The 16,193-nt window shown below is 34.3% G+C and overlaps 1 protein-coding gene across 2 annotated transcripts in view; it reads right to left on the bottom strand.

Annotated features, from left to right (window-relative positions):
• The window catches only part of rdx (BTB/POZ and MATH domain-containing protein rdx), a 226,889-nt gene that overhangs the window by 105,413 nt on the left and 105,283 nt on the right, over positions 1 to 16,193 (bottom strand). For both annotated transcript variants that reach the window (XM_088271367.1, XM_088271368.1), the window contains exon 3: positions 13,846 to 13,896. The gene's annotated coding sequence lies outside the window, so the exon portion shown is untranslated. The remainder of the gene's footprint in view (positions 1 to 13,845; positions 13,897 to 16,193) is intronic.

The following is a 16,193-nucleotide window of genomic DNA, read 5'->3' as shown; positions in this document are numbered from 1 at the left end:
ATCCATCAACTCCTTAGCGTTCTCTTATAAGAAATGAAAATATGTGTGTGTGTGTGTGTGCACCAAGATTAATTGATTTCGTAAGGAGATAAAATAAAATCCATCAAATTATTATCATTCTTCTTCTTCTTAGTGTAGGCCTTGTGGCCTGTTTTTAAGAGGGATTAGCCTCCTGCGAGGTCGATTCCCAGCTGTCGATCCATCTCTTTGGTGGTCTGCCCGGAAGTCTTTTACCTTGGGGTTGGCCGTACAGTGCGATGTGGGGAAGTGTGGATGGTTCCATTCTCCTCACATGCGCATTCTATTGTCTCAATTATCTCATATTATCCTCATATTGTTCTTATGGTTATTAATCAGGCCGCCTTGACTATATGTTCAGAGCTAGTACGGCTGACCAAACTTAAAACACAGTAAGGGACATTGTTTTGTGGTACATTTTTTTTGCATTTTTGGACTAAGTAGATTCTACTTAGTCCAAAAATGCAAAAAAACGTACTACAAAAAAAGTCCCTTACTGTGTTTGAGTTTGGACAGCCGAGTAGTTAGTAGAGATGACACTGGTAGGGCATTAGTAAAAATGGCCCGAAAGCGGGTCACACCGTATTTTGTAAATACAGCTTCGCAAGCGCTCGGCCTGACCGCCTTACGATTGGAGCAGTGACGAAACCGCTTTTGAGGGCAATCCCTGGGTACATGCTGTACGTGCCGCTATCATATTGCAAGATTATACTATTCGAGCGTTATCACAATATTGAACCAGTTGCCGGAGCGGCCAAATATTATTCAAATCCGATGTGTTATTTTATTATAAGGATCTGGAAAAGGGCGAATAAAGCTTACTACTCGGCTGTCCAAACTTAAAACACAATAAGGGACTTTTTTTTGTAGTACGTTTTTTTGCATTTTTGGACTGAGTAGAATCTACTTAGTCCAAAAATACAACAAAAAGTACTACAAAAAATGTCCCTTACTGTGTTTTGAGTTTGGACAGCTGTACTACTAGTACCATCACGCCGTTTCCCCGCAGCGGTAGGCAAAGAGGCTGGAGCGATACACTCTTCTGTCCTAACTTACTTACTTATAACCCTTATCCGTACCCAATGGTGCTTAGGGCACTGCATCGAATTGACGCAGTTTTATGTTGATCATTACTTACACGAAGGCAAGGTGATCACTCTTGCGCTTCAGGAACCAGTCCAGGGTAATATTAAAACAATATTACAGTGTAAAATCACTAGTATTTATTTTCAACCCCCCTGAGAATCGAACCCGAGACCTCCAGCACGGTAGCTTAACACGCAGAGCATTACACCACGGAGGCGGAAAACATACAATGAGCAATATTATGTATTGCGTGTGTTGCAGTGACGATAAAAAGCTGTCATTAAAAAAAATACCTGTCACGGGTGATACGCGAATTTTAATGCAACGTTATGTCAACATCCAAAGCAATCGATAAATAACTTGAAGCGCATTCGTTTGAAAATGCCATAACTAGGCGAAACAATTGTCACAATATTAATTTTTTATGTGTTTTTGTCAATAAAATATAACTTAGTAGACTCAAAAACTCTGTGTTTGATGTAAAATTAAACTTTAAGTGCCTTCGAGGTAGTATTTTACGAATATGGCGCTATATAAACTATAAAAAATTATAATTATTAATTTAAGTCAATTTAAGATATGAACAAACGAAAAAAAAAATTATATACATATTAATTTTCGAGTGTTGGATCACAATGGATGAGCTAAGCGTTAGGGTTTTTAATTGGGTTAGAAAGTACTTCATTACGGCTTCCAGAACCACTTACCATTTGCTTTTATAACAGCTAAGCACAACTCCTTGTAGATACGAGTAATCAGAGCTAGATTGTGCAACAGGTTCCGAGAAAATTTCAAAAGTAAAAAGTATGTTTATTATACCATCTTAGGATTTTTTCCGTTTAAAAGCAACTCGGCCGGCGTCAGTAGTTAATTAAAAGTGGCACTTTGATGGTAATGGGCTAGGAAGAAACGAATAACATTTAGAGTGTGTCCAAATACCTGTTGAAAAATCTGGATTATCCCCCAATAAATTATCTAATTGGAGGTAATGAGATAAAATGTTATCAAATTAGATAACTTAGTTTTAACCACTTTTTTAGTAATACAATTCAACCTACCGGTTTCGAGAAGAACCTTGTCTTCATCAGGGTTTATTTTAATTAAAAAACATTAAAATACTCCCACCAAAAACTTCATATACTCTATATCCTAAATGTTATTTTAAAAAAAAAATAACATTTACGATTTTTAACGGAGTGTGTGAAAGTTTTTGGTGAGAGTATTTAAATGTTTTAGTATTAAAATAAACCCTGATGATGACAAGGTTCTTGTCGAAACCGGTAGGTTAAATTATATTAATTAAAAAGTGGTTAAAACTAAGTTATTTAATTTTATAAAGTTTATAAAATTTGCCACAAAGTATCTGCGGAAAACATTCAAGAAAAGATAACATTTGTAAATTGATTAACTGGTCAAATTTATTATATAAGTTAAAATAAATTAATAATCACGTTTTCAAGCGTTTCTTGCGTATGTGAGTATAATCAAGGATTCGGACCTCACATACAAATAAAAAGAGTCTCTGCTTAATAAAAGCTTTGTTCATCCCTCCATAGATGTCTATTGTGAACTCGCGCAGACTATGTTACGAGTTTGGTCACTATATCTAAAAAATACAAGAATTGGAGTAGTGTGGTTGTCAATCACGGGTAGAGTTAGTGAATGTTACACGTGTGTTGTAGAGTGATCACTTAACCAAGCCTATGACAGTCGTAAGCCCTGTAAATGTCCAGACTTCCATATTCCTTTTCATCTATGTTGAGATATCAAAAAAATAATGGAATAAATAAATAAATAAAAGAAAACGAGAGAAGCAAACAGTCCCGAGAGGAAAGTACGAGCGACCTTCGTTTGGGAGAGTTTGATGATATGAAAGTTTCATATTTTCGGGAGGGAATGGCTCCGTAGGTTACACGTGCGGCATTGAACTCGTAGGGAACCAACTTCGTAGGGAACCAACCTCTCGGCAACAGCGAAGGCGGACAGCCGCTGACGTAACAAAGCCGGGTAACGATTCGTTACGTTAACGATGCTTCGAGCCGCAATCCGACCGGCGACAATGCCCTTCTATGAAAAATGTATCAATTAAAGACACTTTAAAAGAGGCGTCGAGATGCGGCAGTACCGGCAATAAATAATTTGTGAAAGTAGCGGAACACATCTTCGGTGTTTCTACGCTCATTACCACCGAATGTTACGTACAGGAATAAATTGCGTTCCTCTCTCAGGCGCGTTATGAAATAAAAATAAAACTAACGATCATAATAATAAATTTGGATACAACATTTTGAGTATGTACAAATACTTGCTCACAAATTATTTTTTGACATCTCAACATACATGTAGAATAATATGGAAGTTTGGGCATTTCCGGAGCATTTCTCTGCGTAGTATGTAGGTAAATGCCCATTTATTTATTTATTTATTTATATATGTATATCGCTCACTCCTTAATAAATAAAAAAAACTCGATTTTTCAGGAGAGAGAACACTTTCTGTCCTAACTAAAAAAACTAACTAACCATCACGCCGCTTCCCCGCAGGGGTAGGCAGAGAGAATAGAGCGCCACACCACTCTGTCCTTGCAAACATTCTTCGCCTCTTCCACGTTCATGCATCTCCTCATACATACCCGCCGATTGTTACGACTCCTAACCTGACCACTTTCAAGTATTTGGCATACCTGATCGTGCCATGTTTTTCTCGGTCTTCCTCTGCTTCTTTTCCCGCTAACATTCGCCTCATAAATTTGTTTTACCGTTCTTTCCTCACTCATTCGTTCTACATGTCCAAACCATCTCAACACACCTTTCTTAATTTTATCGATAATGCTTATCTCAGCTTTGCATTCCTTCCTTATTTCACTATTCGCACATCTATCATACATCGTTTTGTTACACATTCTTCTGAGAGATCGCATTTCGACTGCATTCAGTCTACTTTCATCCTTCTTTTGCCAACTCCATGTTTCACTTCCATACATTAGAGTTGGAACCAGTACTCCGTTGTGCACTGCCAGTTTAGCTTCCGCTGATAGGTTTTTATTTGCTATAACTGATTTCAGCGCACCATTCACTTTGTTCCCAGCATTCACTCTCCTTTCTATGTCTTTATCAATCTTTCCATCCCTAGAAAACATACTACCCAAATACACATACATATATATATATATATATATATATATATATATATATATATATATATATATATAATATATATATACATATATATATATACATATATATATATATATATATATATATATATATATATATATATATATATATATATATATATATATATATATATATATATATATATATATATATATATATATATATATATATATATATATATTTATATATGTATATTTATATATGTATATCGCTCACTCCTTAATAAATCAAAAAACTTAAACTTTACAGTTTAAAATATAATAAAATGTATTAAAAATAAATATCAAGCCACTCATTAACCTTTTTACTGTGCAACTGATTTTTTAAGTTAAAACCTGAAAAATATTAAGCATATTTAAAAAAATAATAAAACAATAACTTTTCTTCAAAATGCAAAAACAACACTTTCTGCCCTGTAGCGGGTAAATATTAAGTAAAAAAATATGCCGCTTTTGCTGGGATATAGTACATTTTCTGGGCATTCCGAAAACATGAACAACTGAAAATTTGCGATTTTTGATATATGACGTTGTTGAAAGGAGTGAGCGATATGTGTGTGTGTGTGTTATTTACGATATCGTTTTCAGTTGTTTCCGAACAAAGTAATTTTCACGTGGGCATTTTCGATGGTGAATATTAGAAAGCCGATTTGAGTTTGTCACAGATGTCTGAGAGAACGGAAGGGACCTTCACAAACAATGGAAAGAGATCGACGAAGATAAGGCGAAGCGAGATGGCCAGATCTGCGAGATGCGTGAGAGAAAGGGACTCCGGCAGAGTCGAAAGCTTTCACAAGACTGGCCATAAAATTTGAAGCACTTTCGCACGACCAAAAGCCGATTATGCAAGCGTGTATGAAAGCGATTACCTAACTGCGATTTCATCAAATTACTCAAAAGTAGAGTGTCTGACAAAAAAATGTGTGAAATTAAACATTTTCTAATGAATAATGAACCTATTAAAAAAAACTTAACTAGGTAAGTGTGCCTCATATCGTAATGTCATTTTTCAATCTGTCTGTGCTACATTGAAGACTTGTGTAAAGTCTGTATATAAAAATACATATCGTCGGCTTAGTCCGCAAAGTGTCTGACTCCATCCGGGCTTATAAAATTTATACGGGTTGTCTACGGTGAAAACATTTTGATTTCCTCATTAATCGAAATTTCATGGATTCCAAAAATACTATTTACTGAATAATTATAATTAAAATAATTTTGGACATTTTATATAACGCCATTTTCGTAAAATACGATATCAAGGGAACTTCACTGAGGTTTAATTTGGGAAAAGCAGATGGTGGAAATGATTTACCAATCAAATGGGTCTTTGGTTTTTTTATTCTATCATCTCACTCTCACTGTTTCTAACAACTGGTAGAAGAGCATTCAAAGCCGTTGGTCCAGCAACAGCAAAGGCATGCTTGCCACTTTACTGATATCTAAGGCGCAATAATACGGCGACTCCACTTTCCTTCTTCAGATTAGCTAATTGACGACGGTTTTCATAAATATTAAATATTTTTTGTATCATTATCATTTTCATATCATAATCCACATCTGAATAAGCGCCCTAGAAGTAGTATTTTACGAAAATGTCGCTATATAAATCATCCAAAATTATTATTATTTTTATAATCAGTTGTCGTAGCCGATCAAAGCGTCACGTCTATCTACCAATTCGTCTGGAATTATAACTTTTTAAGATGCTCTGGAGACATATCATGTATTGATTTATAATCAGTAGACACGATTTTGCACTCTACCCTTTCGGGAAAGCGTAACCAGTGCAGTTGGTGAAAGTAATGGGGTGATGTGAACGAATTTAGAAACTCCAAAAATAAGTCTCGCTGCAGCGTTTAACACTGATTGCAGTCGAGTCATTTTATTGTTTGGTATGTATACGAGTACACATATGAAATACAAAAAAAGGTATTATGTTTGTATTATATTATCAATGTTTTTTACTATCTTCTGTAGACTAAGGCCGGATGAAGTTCGTCACTTTACGGATTACACGGACGTAATGTTACATTATTATGAAAATAATTATTAAAGTTGAAGTAGCGTAAATACTTAATGAGACGTATGAGATAAAATAACTCATTAGTATAAAAATGTCATGGAAAATGAATAATTTCTTGATTATCTAATGTACCTATTTGTTCTATCTTTAACATTCAACGTTGAAGGAAAATTTATAGCCTATACGTACGAGTGTGTAGAAGATAATACGTATAAGTAAAAAATATAATAACACTGAATACGTTTTAAATGCTTTTGGAACACACTTTATTTCAATATTTGAAATGTTAAAATATAAACTACATACATCTTCTTTTGCTTATGTAATAAACAAGCTAGGAGTGTACATATCGCTCACTCTTTTCAAGAACGTCATAAATAAAATAAAAGATTTTTCAGTTGAACGTTTTGAAAGTTTAAAAATATAATACAATGTATTAAAAATAAATATCAAGCCACTTATTGAACTTTTTACTGTGCAACAGATCTTTTTAGGTAAAACCTGATATTTTTTTCATTTGAAAAACATTTATTATATTTAAAAAAGTAATTAAACAATATATTTTCTTCCAAATGCAAAAACAACACTTTCTGCCCTGTAGCGGGTAAATATGAAGTTAAAAGTATGAATCTTTTGCTGGGATATAGTACATTTTTTGTATTAAAATATGCACAACTGAAAATTGACGATTTTTGATTTATGACGTTCTCGAAAGGAGTGAGCGATATATGTTGGGACAGAAGAGTGTAGCGTTCCATTCTCTCTGTCTACTCCTGCATGAAACAGCGTGATGGTAGTAGAAGTAGTAGTAATGAATAAAAGGGATTTAAAAAAAATATTATGTAGATTGTCCAAAGCTATTATCACTTATCAATTAGAGGCTTCCGGTAGCACAGACCAGAAACAAAACTTTAATGAAAATCTCTAAAATGCATACCAAGTCCTACCAAAATTCATTTTTAAATCGAGCCTGCGATATATGCAATCAAATTCTTAATAAAATAGTCATCAATACTGTTTCTTTTAAAACGTTTAAGAAAAATATTGTTGATGCCTATTTGACTATTTGATTATTTGATTACGAAATATAAGTTATAATATTATATAGTTATATTATACATACTTACGAACATGACAGTTTTTTCTTTTGTTTTAGATAACTTTTAAGTAAAAAACCTGTAATTGGAATAAATTTATTTTTTCATTAATTGATTCGGCAGTCACTTTGTGGTAAAATCTATCCATTATTAATTAATGTTTAACTTAGTAAATACCACTATTTCTTAAAATATACTGTGACGCGTGTTTCGATGCATTCCGGTTTGAAAATGATGCGGAATGCATCGAAACACGTGTCACAGTAGATTTTAAGAAATAGTGGTATTTACTAAGTTAAACATTAATTAAAAATGGAATTAATTTATTTTTATTTTTATGTTTTCTTATTTTGTGTATATATTCTATTGGATTTCTAATAAATAATGAAAAATAAAGTAAAATAAAAATAATCTCTTGCTCGTTGATATCAAAATGTCACCTTGTGTAAAAAACATAATAACATGTATCAATTTTGTCTGTAGTCACATGGACAGGGAGAGCATAAAAAATAGTGCCTACTGTAGATAAAAACAGGGAAGAGAAATAATGCTGATACGATTACGAACATTATTAAAAACCTTCGGCTGTGTATTACGTATTTACATTGTTCGAAGCGAGGCTACCCGCGAAATGACCTCATAACTCATAACCGTTTGTTAACTATAGCATCGCACACGTCGGTATCATCGCATATTATTGTATAATATGCATACACATGTGCACATCTACATACAGTATGTTAGATTTTCTCTTTACACAAAACGAGATAGAGCGAAGGCCGCATTATTTGTGGATAAAGTAAACACACGTATCTCATATCCATATTGCGAAAAAAACTGATAAAGCTAAGCTGTTTAGCTGTTGCGGTAATTCTAATTTTTAAACTATTTATACGAAATTATAAAAAGCCATTTTAATTTTAAGTATTCCTATCCAATGTTTGGATACGTTTTGGACACGCTCAAAATGTTGATAAAATAAGCTATCAAATTATAATCTGCAATAAAAGGAAGATCACATTTTCAGGCATATGTAAAATAATCCGGTTAGGATCTTGCATACATTCAAATAAAAGGGTCTTTGCTAAATATGGTTCCAATGAACTCACATTTTCAGTGTCATGAGTGATACATATATGTAGGAGTTCCAAAAAAATTGTAGTGTGGTTGTCAATCATGGGTAGAATGGCGAATGTTGCACTGTGTAATCACTTAACCAGCCTATGACGCCTCATAACTGTCCATCTTATCACTCTTTCATGTTTCCTCTACCTCTACCCCTCAACCCTTTACCTGACCCTTCATTCTTTGACTTTATTGTTTTCATCAATTTACAGTATCATTTTTACAGATAATTATTTGTTCATTCGTATTGTATTAATTGTAATTTATGTTTTTTTTTCGTTTACACTTATTTGCCCTTTAATTTGAAACGTCCATATAAGGTTCAAACATTGACTCAATATCATTAGTCTGCTTTTGGTTGCTTAGAAGATATCGCTTTATAGTAATAATCTGGCCAATGGAAAACGCATACACATTGTACAAGAAATTTTACAAATAAATAAATGTAAAAAAAAACGGTAATGTTTTTTTTAAATATCAAATTAATTCATTGTAATCGTTAGGTGTAACGTATAAATCGTATATTTTGCATAATTCATTTTATGTTCATAACACATAATGATTAAGAGATTGCAATATGAACGTAATCTCGGCAATGTAGATATTAATTGCAGTATATTTTTTAACGACAACTGGGAAAACCTATTGCCGTATTCAAAATATTTTTATTTGAAGAGAAATTGAAATTTCACGGAGATTTATCTACCACGTTAGATTGTACATTTCTGCATACTGTGTACATTGTTACGAGCTAACGACTTTCATTGAATATGCATACGATATTTTCTATGGTGAGAGGTTATTTTTTCTTAAGTAGGTATATCTACTGAAAACAATCATTGAAAAGTATAATTTAAATATTCTATAAATCGTTTAATTGGTAAATTTCCATTTAAGTAATTACGATATATTTAAATAATTGTTGGAAAACACGACATCAATTCACTTTTTACTGCAACTATAAATATTACAAATATAATTTATTTGTGTGTGTGTGATGTTGGCCGTTTTCCTCGATGCATTTTTCACTCTGCCTTTGAAGTTCACCCACACTGTTTACTGATCAATCAGTTGGATCTTACATTGAGTCGGATCTCATAGTTTCTTTAATCAGCAAGTTTTGTCCACATAAACATGAACACGTTTTAAGAAACCCCAGAAAAGAAATATTCTTGTGAATGAAAAGAAGAGAAGAGAAAATGTGGGAGAACTTGAAAGGCAGAGTGGAAAAGTGCATCCACGAGCATTTTGAAGACATTATCTTCCAAACATATCTTCAATGGCTTACCTACATTTTACTACATTCCAATGTCAATAAATAATTTCTCACTTCAACATGAATCGAGTTTTATTTTCTCATCTCATTTTTCATCTCACAGATATTATCCAAACGTAACTTAAATGGCATACACATTATTATATTTTTACGTCAATAGTGTTTCACTTCGACACTAACCGAGTTTTATATTTTTATTGATTTATTTTAACTTCATGCACAGAAAAAATATGAACATTGGCCGGCTTATTGCCAAGAAGCAATGTTTTCCAACCAACCAAAAAATTATATCACTTTTACATCTTGCAGGCATTATTTTCTAAAGATAACTTCATAATAATTTTGGATGATTTATACAGCGCCATTTCCATAAAATACTATCCCAAGGGCGCTTTTACAGAATAGATTATGATAAGAAAATGATAACGATAAAAAAATATATATATTAAATAAAAACGTCAATCCATGGCGGTTATTTTACTATGTACATGCATGTGCCAATAAATAAATTTTCACTTCAACATTTAACGGTCTTCTTTTTTCAAAGCGCCTTGTCCCTCGTGGTCACCTTGTTATGTTATTATGTTATAATACAAGGATGCCCCGAGACTCTTAGCTGTGCGGAATCAGGCAAGAGTCAGGGAAATTGCAGCGAGTGCATAGAGCGCAGCGCACGTTGCATTTCGCAGGCCGACGGTGCGGTGGCGCCGGAGGATGCGGTCCGTGACGTCTGGCAGGAAGCGAATTTAGTTCGAGGAGACATTTTTAGCGAGCCATCGTGCTGCGTCCCTCGGGAAAGTGTGGCGGTAATATATTTTTCGCGGTGAAGCATGCAACTTTGTGCGGTATATTCATTGCTTATGCCACTTTTGTCCCATTTAAAAGCACACTGGTAAATATCAATGATTAAGGGCTTTTTTATCCCGAAGCGATGGATGGTCACTTACTGCTTGTAATTTCAGCATACGGTACGTACGTACAGCGTACGTACGGTACGGTTACCGTAACTAACTTGATATAGATATTTACATTTTTCTTCTCGCGATAACTAATGACAATAAATAAAAGCCAGTGCCAATTCGTTTCGTTTGTTGTTAAGTAAAGCTTCAAGTTTTTTTCTAGCATTTCAAACAGCATTTTATATAATAAAACAACAACTAAGTATATAGTTTATTTCCAATTTTATTTGATTTGAACAGTAAACGAGTTTTGTATTTACCGACATCATAAGACTGATTTGTCAGATATCGTCAGACCAGTCTGATGATGTCGTTAACGAAGAAACCTGGCTACTGGTCAAATCGGTACGAATAAGGGAAATCGATAATTTTCAAATCATTTTTATACGGTAAATACATGTATTGTTCACAGTTTAAGATAATTCATATGAAGTCAAGTACATGGAATTAGCTTCAATATGTGTAATTGCTTTATAACGCGTACTTACATAATATATATGGTTTAGCATTTAATTCCCTATTTGGTGAGTCAATACATGAGTATATTACATTATGGAGGCACGATGTTCATACGGTTATAAAAGTTGTAAACAATGAATGATGACAGCAGAAGCGGATAAAAGTACCATCAGGCGAGTGAAAAGTGTAGAAATTAATAATAAACGTGCATAACCGAGTCAGTTTCTTCAATACAGATATCTACTGGCGACAATTAAAGCCGATTTCACATTCATACATCTCATTACGAGCGGAGTGAGTATCTTTCATTTAGAAACCGCGACTGCTCGGAACCGAAAAAGAGAACCGGCGCTCCAGTGCTCGAGTACCTACGTAATGATACAATTCGCAGTGAGGCAACACCGGAGCACAATGAGCAATTTCGGGCGGGAACAATGGTCGAAGTGTAACATGGCCGCGGGCGGGAAGTGAAAGAAAGGAAAGCGATTGTTTTACGGGTGACGCAATGGCGGCTGGCGAGTACGTTTCTCACATTTGACAAAATTCGGATTAGTTCGGGATTCGAGCGATAAATTTCACCGGCGGGTTGCGCAACAGTTTGGTAATTGCCTTGCCGCGACTATCTATCTATTCCAGATCAAATTTTCATTTCTGCACAAGCGCACTTCGACCGATAGAAAGTTACCTCACATCGCCGAAAACATTCCTAATTACGCGAGAGTAACACTACGCCTGTAGGTACATTATTACAGAATGGCAACGGTTTCCTATCTTCTCAATCAGCGTGAAGATAATTTATGTATATTAAATGTTAAATCAAACATCGATTTTTTGAGTCTACGAAGTTGTATTTTATTGTTAAAAAACACACACACATAAAAATCAATTTTGCGACTAGGCGAAACAATTGTCACAAAATTGATTTTTAGTGTGTTCTTTAACAATAAATGCAACTTATTACAGTGTTCCGCAAACTTTTTCTATTCAAGGTACACCTACCAAATTAAGAAATTTCAGACGTTTATATTTACCATATTATGGTAACAAATTTAACGTATTATGTTTAATGCGAAATGTGAGCCTACTTCACTGAGCACAACGATAAAAATTTGGAGCAATTGTGTTATTTTCACAAAACTAGACTTTTTTCCGCGGCACACCAACTAATCACCACGGTACACCAGTGTACCGCGGCACACACTTAGACTAAAAAATCATGTGAAAATTTTGTGTAGTTTTGAGTGTAAATAGTGCTATGGTGCTATGGTGGTGAAGGGTGGTATTGTTTAAATGCTGTGTTAGTGATTGTCCTGACGAAGAGACGGATACGTCTCGAAACCGGTAGACATAATCTCGGTGAGTGGTTATATACTAATATTATTAACATTTTCGTAAAAAAATAAAAAAGTAAAAATGACTAACCACAAAGTAAATGCTTTAAATATTAATAATATTGAGGATATTATAAAAAAAAACAGTGTTTGATGTAACATTCAATACATAAATTAAAATGGAGTTCTACAAATTAATCGCCAAATCTATAAATAAATGAGGATGATTTGTTCAACAGAGAACTATTGAATAATAAGATATGGACGATCGAGTTGTCATTACCCTAAGTGCACGTTTAATCGAATGACAATTAGGGAAAAGCGAAGCTAATGAAAGAACGACGTGATCAGAGAAAGGAATATCCGGGGTCAATCATCCGAGCTGCTCGACTCGAATCGATACAGTTCTAGGTGTAATTAGTGTCGCGCGGGTCAGTTACGGGCGGGTCACCAGTCGGTGACGATAGGTCCTATCCATACTCCACCATTCGATAACTGGACGCAATTAAGTGAAACCTCTTTCTATCGTTCCTCGAATAATCGTTTTCCCGGATGTGTCGTTTATTTATTCAATCCCGAATTCATTACAAATTAAAGTAAACCGCATCGATCGTTTCTCTATCCCCATTTACCGCATTTATCGTTGGAATTAAGCTGCATATTTGATGCATTTTGTCTGTTTTTTTACATTCTTTCCAATTTTCTTACATTCAACGGCAACGTATGGGATAGAAACTATCGAATGCTCGTGCAACCGATAGCAGGAGAGGTCGATATTGATAAAAAGGAGCCGCTGCCTGTACCTGCATTTCCAGAAGCGTGCACACTCTTTGAAAGAAAACTGTCTACGCACATTCATAACCGATGCTGAAAAAAATACTATTTGCAAAGCTGAAAATATACTATTGACTACGAAAATAAAACAGTTAAAAACAAATTTGGACCAACAAACTTCAGTTCTTTTTTAAATTCTATTCAGGTTTGTATTTTTTTTAAATAAATACATTTGCATCTGAAACCTGTATTCTTAGAATTCTAGCCTACGAATGGTTATGCAGATTGGGAAGACGGTATCTTTACTCTGTCGTATCTACTTGCGTATTGACCTCTTAATCCCGCATTCATTGTTTTCCCGCATTTATAGTTTATTTTAATAGGTCCCTTTAAAAACGATAGATAGAGGTTTCACTGTATAGAGATACGGCGGCGTCGCTTACCCGCTCTAGCGCACTGGCGACAGCGGGCGCGAGCGAGAAAGCGGTACGGCAAGACAATATAGGCAGAGAAACTTACACTTTCACAGAGTCCCCGTGTCTGAGATGAAGAAAAACACCATTCGCCAATCTGCAAGAAGAAACAGAGGAAAATCAAATAAATATACTGTCAGTTTTGCCACGCTTTCACAACAGCGAAACAATAATAATTTCTACGGCGAACATGCAGCCGGGAAAAGTCGTGTGGTGAAATTTTAACATACTCGAATCACAACATTTTGAGAGTGTCCAAATACTTGTCTGGATACAAATACTACTACAAATCTGGATTATCTCCAATTACAGGAGTAATTTTTCATATCATTTTTTGACATCTCAATATGGATGAAGAAGAATATGGAAGTATGGGCATTTATGGGGATTAAGACCGTAATACGTTAACTTTATACAGGTATAATATTCATTTAAGAAAGGTGTATTGAGATGGCTTGGACATGTGGAACGTATGAGCGAGGAAAGAACGGTTAAACAAATTTATGAGGCGAATGTAGTTGGAAAAAGAAGCAGAGGACCGAGGAAAACTTGGCACAATCAGGTATGTCAAATACTTGAAAGCGGCCGGGTCAGGAGTCGTAATAATCGTCGGGTATGTATGAGTAGATGCATGAATGTAGAAGAGGCGAAGAATGTTTGCAAAGACAGAGTGGTGTGGCGTTCGATTCTCTCTGCCTACCCCTGCGAGGAAGCGGCGTGATGGTTAGTTAGTTAGTTAGTTATATATTCACCAATTCTACCCATGATCGACAAATACGCTTTAAAAATTCTTGGAAGTTTAATATATCGCTCACACCTTTCAAGAACGTCATAAATATAAAAAAAAGATTTTTCAGGAGAACGTTTTTAAAGTTTAAAAATATAATACAATGTATTAAAAATAAATATCAAGCCACTTATAGAACTTTTTACTGTGCAACAGATCTTTTTAGGTAAAACCTGTTTTTTCTGGTTTAAATAAGGTTTTTTCTCCATTTGAAAAATACGTATATTTAAAAAATAATAAAACAATACCTTTTCTTCAAAATGCAAAAAAACAACGCTTTCTGCCCTGTAGAAGGTAAATATTAAGTTAAAAAATACGCCTCTTTTGCTGGGCTAAAGTACATTTTCTGGGCATTCCGAAAACATGTCCAACTGAAAATTGACGATTTTTGATTTATGACGTTCTTGAAAGGAGTGAGCGATATGTGATCCGATTTCGAAACATTGTTCTTGAATCACTAGAACTTCACTAGAGACATATATTGTCACAGTAAATGGGAGGGCTGGGAGTCGGCTGCAGTTGGGCTGAAATGGGTGATGCAACGCGCAGCGCGGCGGACAGGAAGTGGGAAGTAGGAAGACACGACGTCTCTCTTGTAAGATTTCGAAATGCTCCATCAGCCACGGTACTAAAAAGGTATAATTGAGTCAAACGGGCGAGCGGTGGGCATGCTTTCGGGTGAAAGTGACAAAAAATAAAAATCTATTGTGTTATATTGTCTGAAAACACGTTAAAATAATTCAATTTTAATTTTTTAGTTCAAATAACGAGTTGGTACCCCAGAGAAAAATTTTAAAAAATACGTACGGAGAGATCGTTTATATGTTTGTTGAAGTAAAATATTCGATTACATACAGTGAACCGGTCTTGAGGTAGTATTTTTTAAAAAATGGCGCTAATTATTTATTTTTATGAAATGCTCCTCAAGCTAGTCTTGCTTAACTGAAGAAAAAAGTAAAATTACAAGCTTAAAACAAATTCCAATTTAGAAATTACTAAAATACATAAAAATTTGTACCATGTTACAATATTTATTACCAGCGACTGAGTTTCAAGTAACTCGGTATGAAGATGTGGGATACGACGAAACCCGGTTACCGGGCAGTAATACAAAGTGATTACACCAAAAAAACTGTATTTATTACATTATGTATATTATCCTTATTTTATCAGTGGAACGATGGGAACTCAGCCAAGAGTTTGAAATTCATAGATAATATAATAAACTTTTCAGATATAGTGTATGTACATATTTATCAAAAGCAGAATACTTCATTCTGAAGATGGTTTCTTAGGCAAAGTTTCAATTCATCACATAAATAAACCATGTTTATTTATTTGATACATTGAAACGAAATAATGTATATTAGAATACTTGTTTATTAGAAAGAGAAGAAGTCGAAAAAAAATACCCAAAGAGCGCTTGATCAACGTGTTGGCCATCTGCAAAGTGGGAAACAGGTTTAATAAATTGAATAAAATATTTGGTCGTCTAATTGTTACCTCACACTTGTAAAAGTGTGATAATATTATTTTTCAATAAAATGCATAACACCCACAAAATACGAAAGTGATAAACTTTTATTTTCTTCAAATTTTACATCTGC

This window comes from Brachycentrus maculatus, unplaced genomic scaffold, assembly GCF_059751285.1.
Source record: "Brachycentrus maculatus isolate JH-2025_06_01 unplaced genomic scaffold, ASM5975128v1 h1tg000438l, whole genome shotgun sequence".
NCBI classification, from domain to species: Eukaryota; Metazoa; Arthropoda; class Insecta; order Trichoptera; family Brachycentridae; genus Brachycentrus; species Brachycentrus maculatus.
This window is presented reverse-complemented; position numbering and strand designations above follow the sequence as displayed.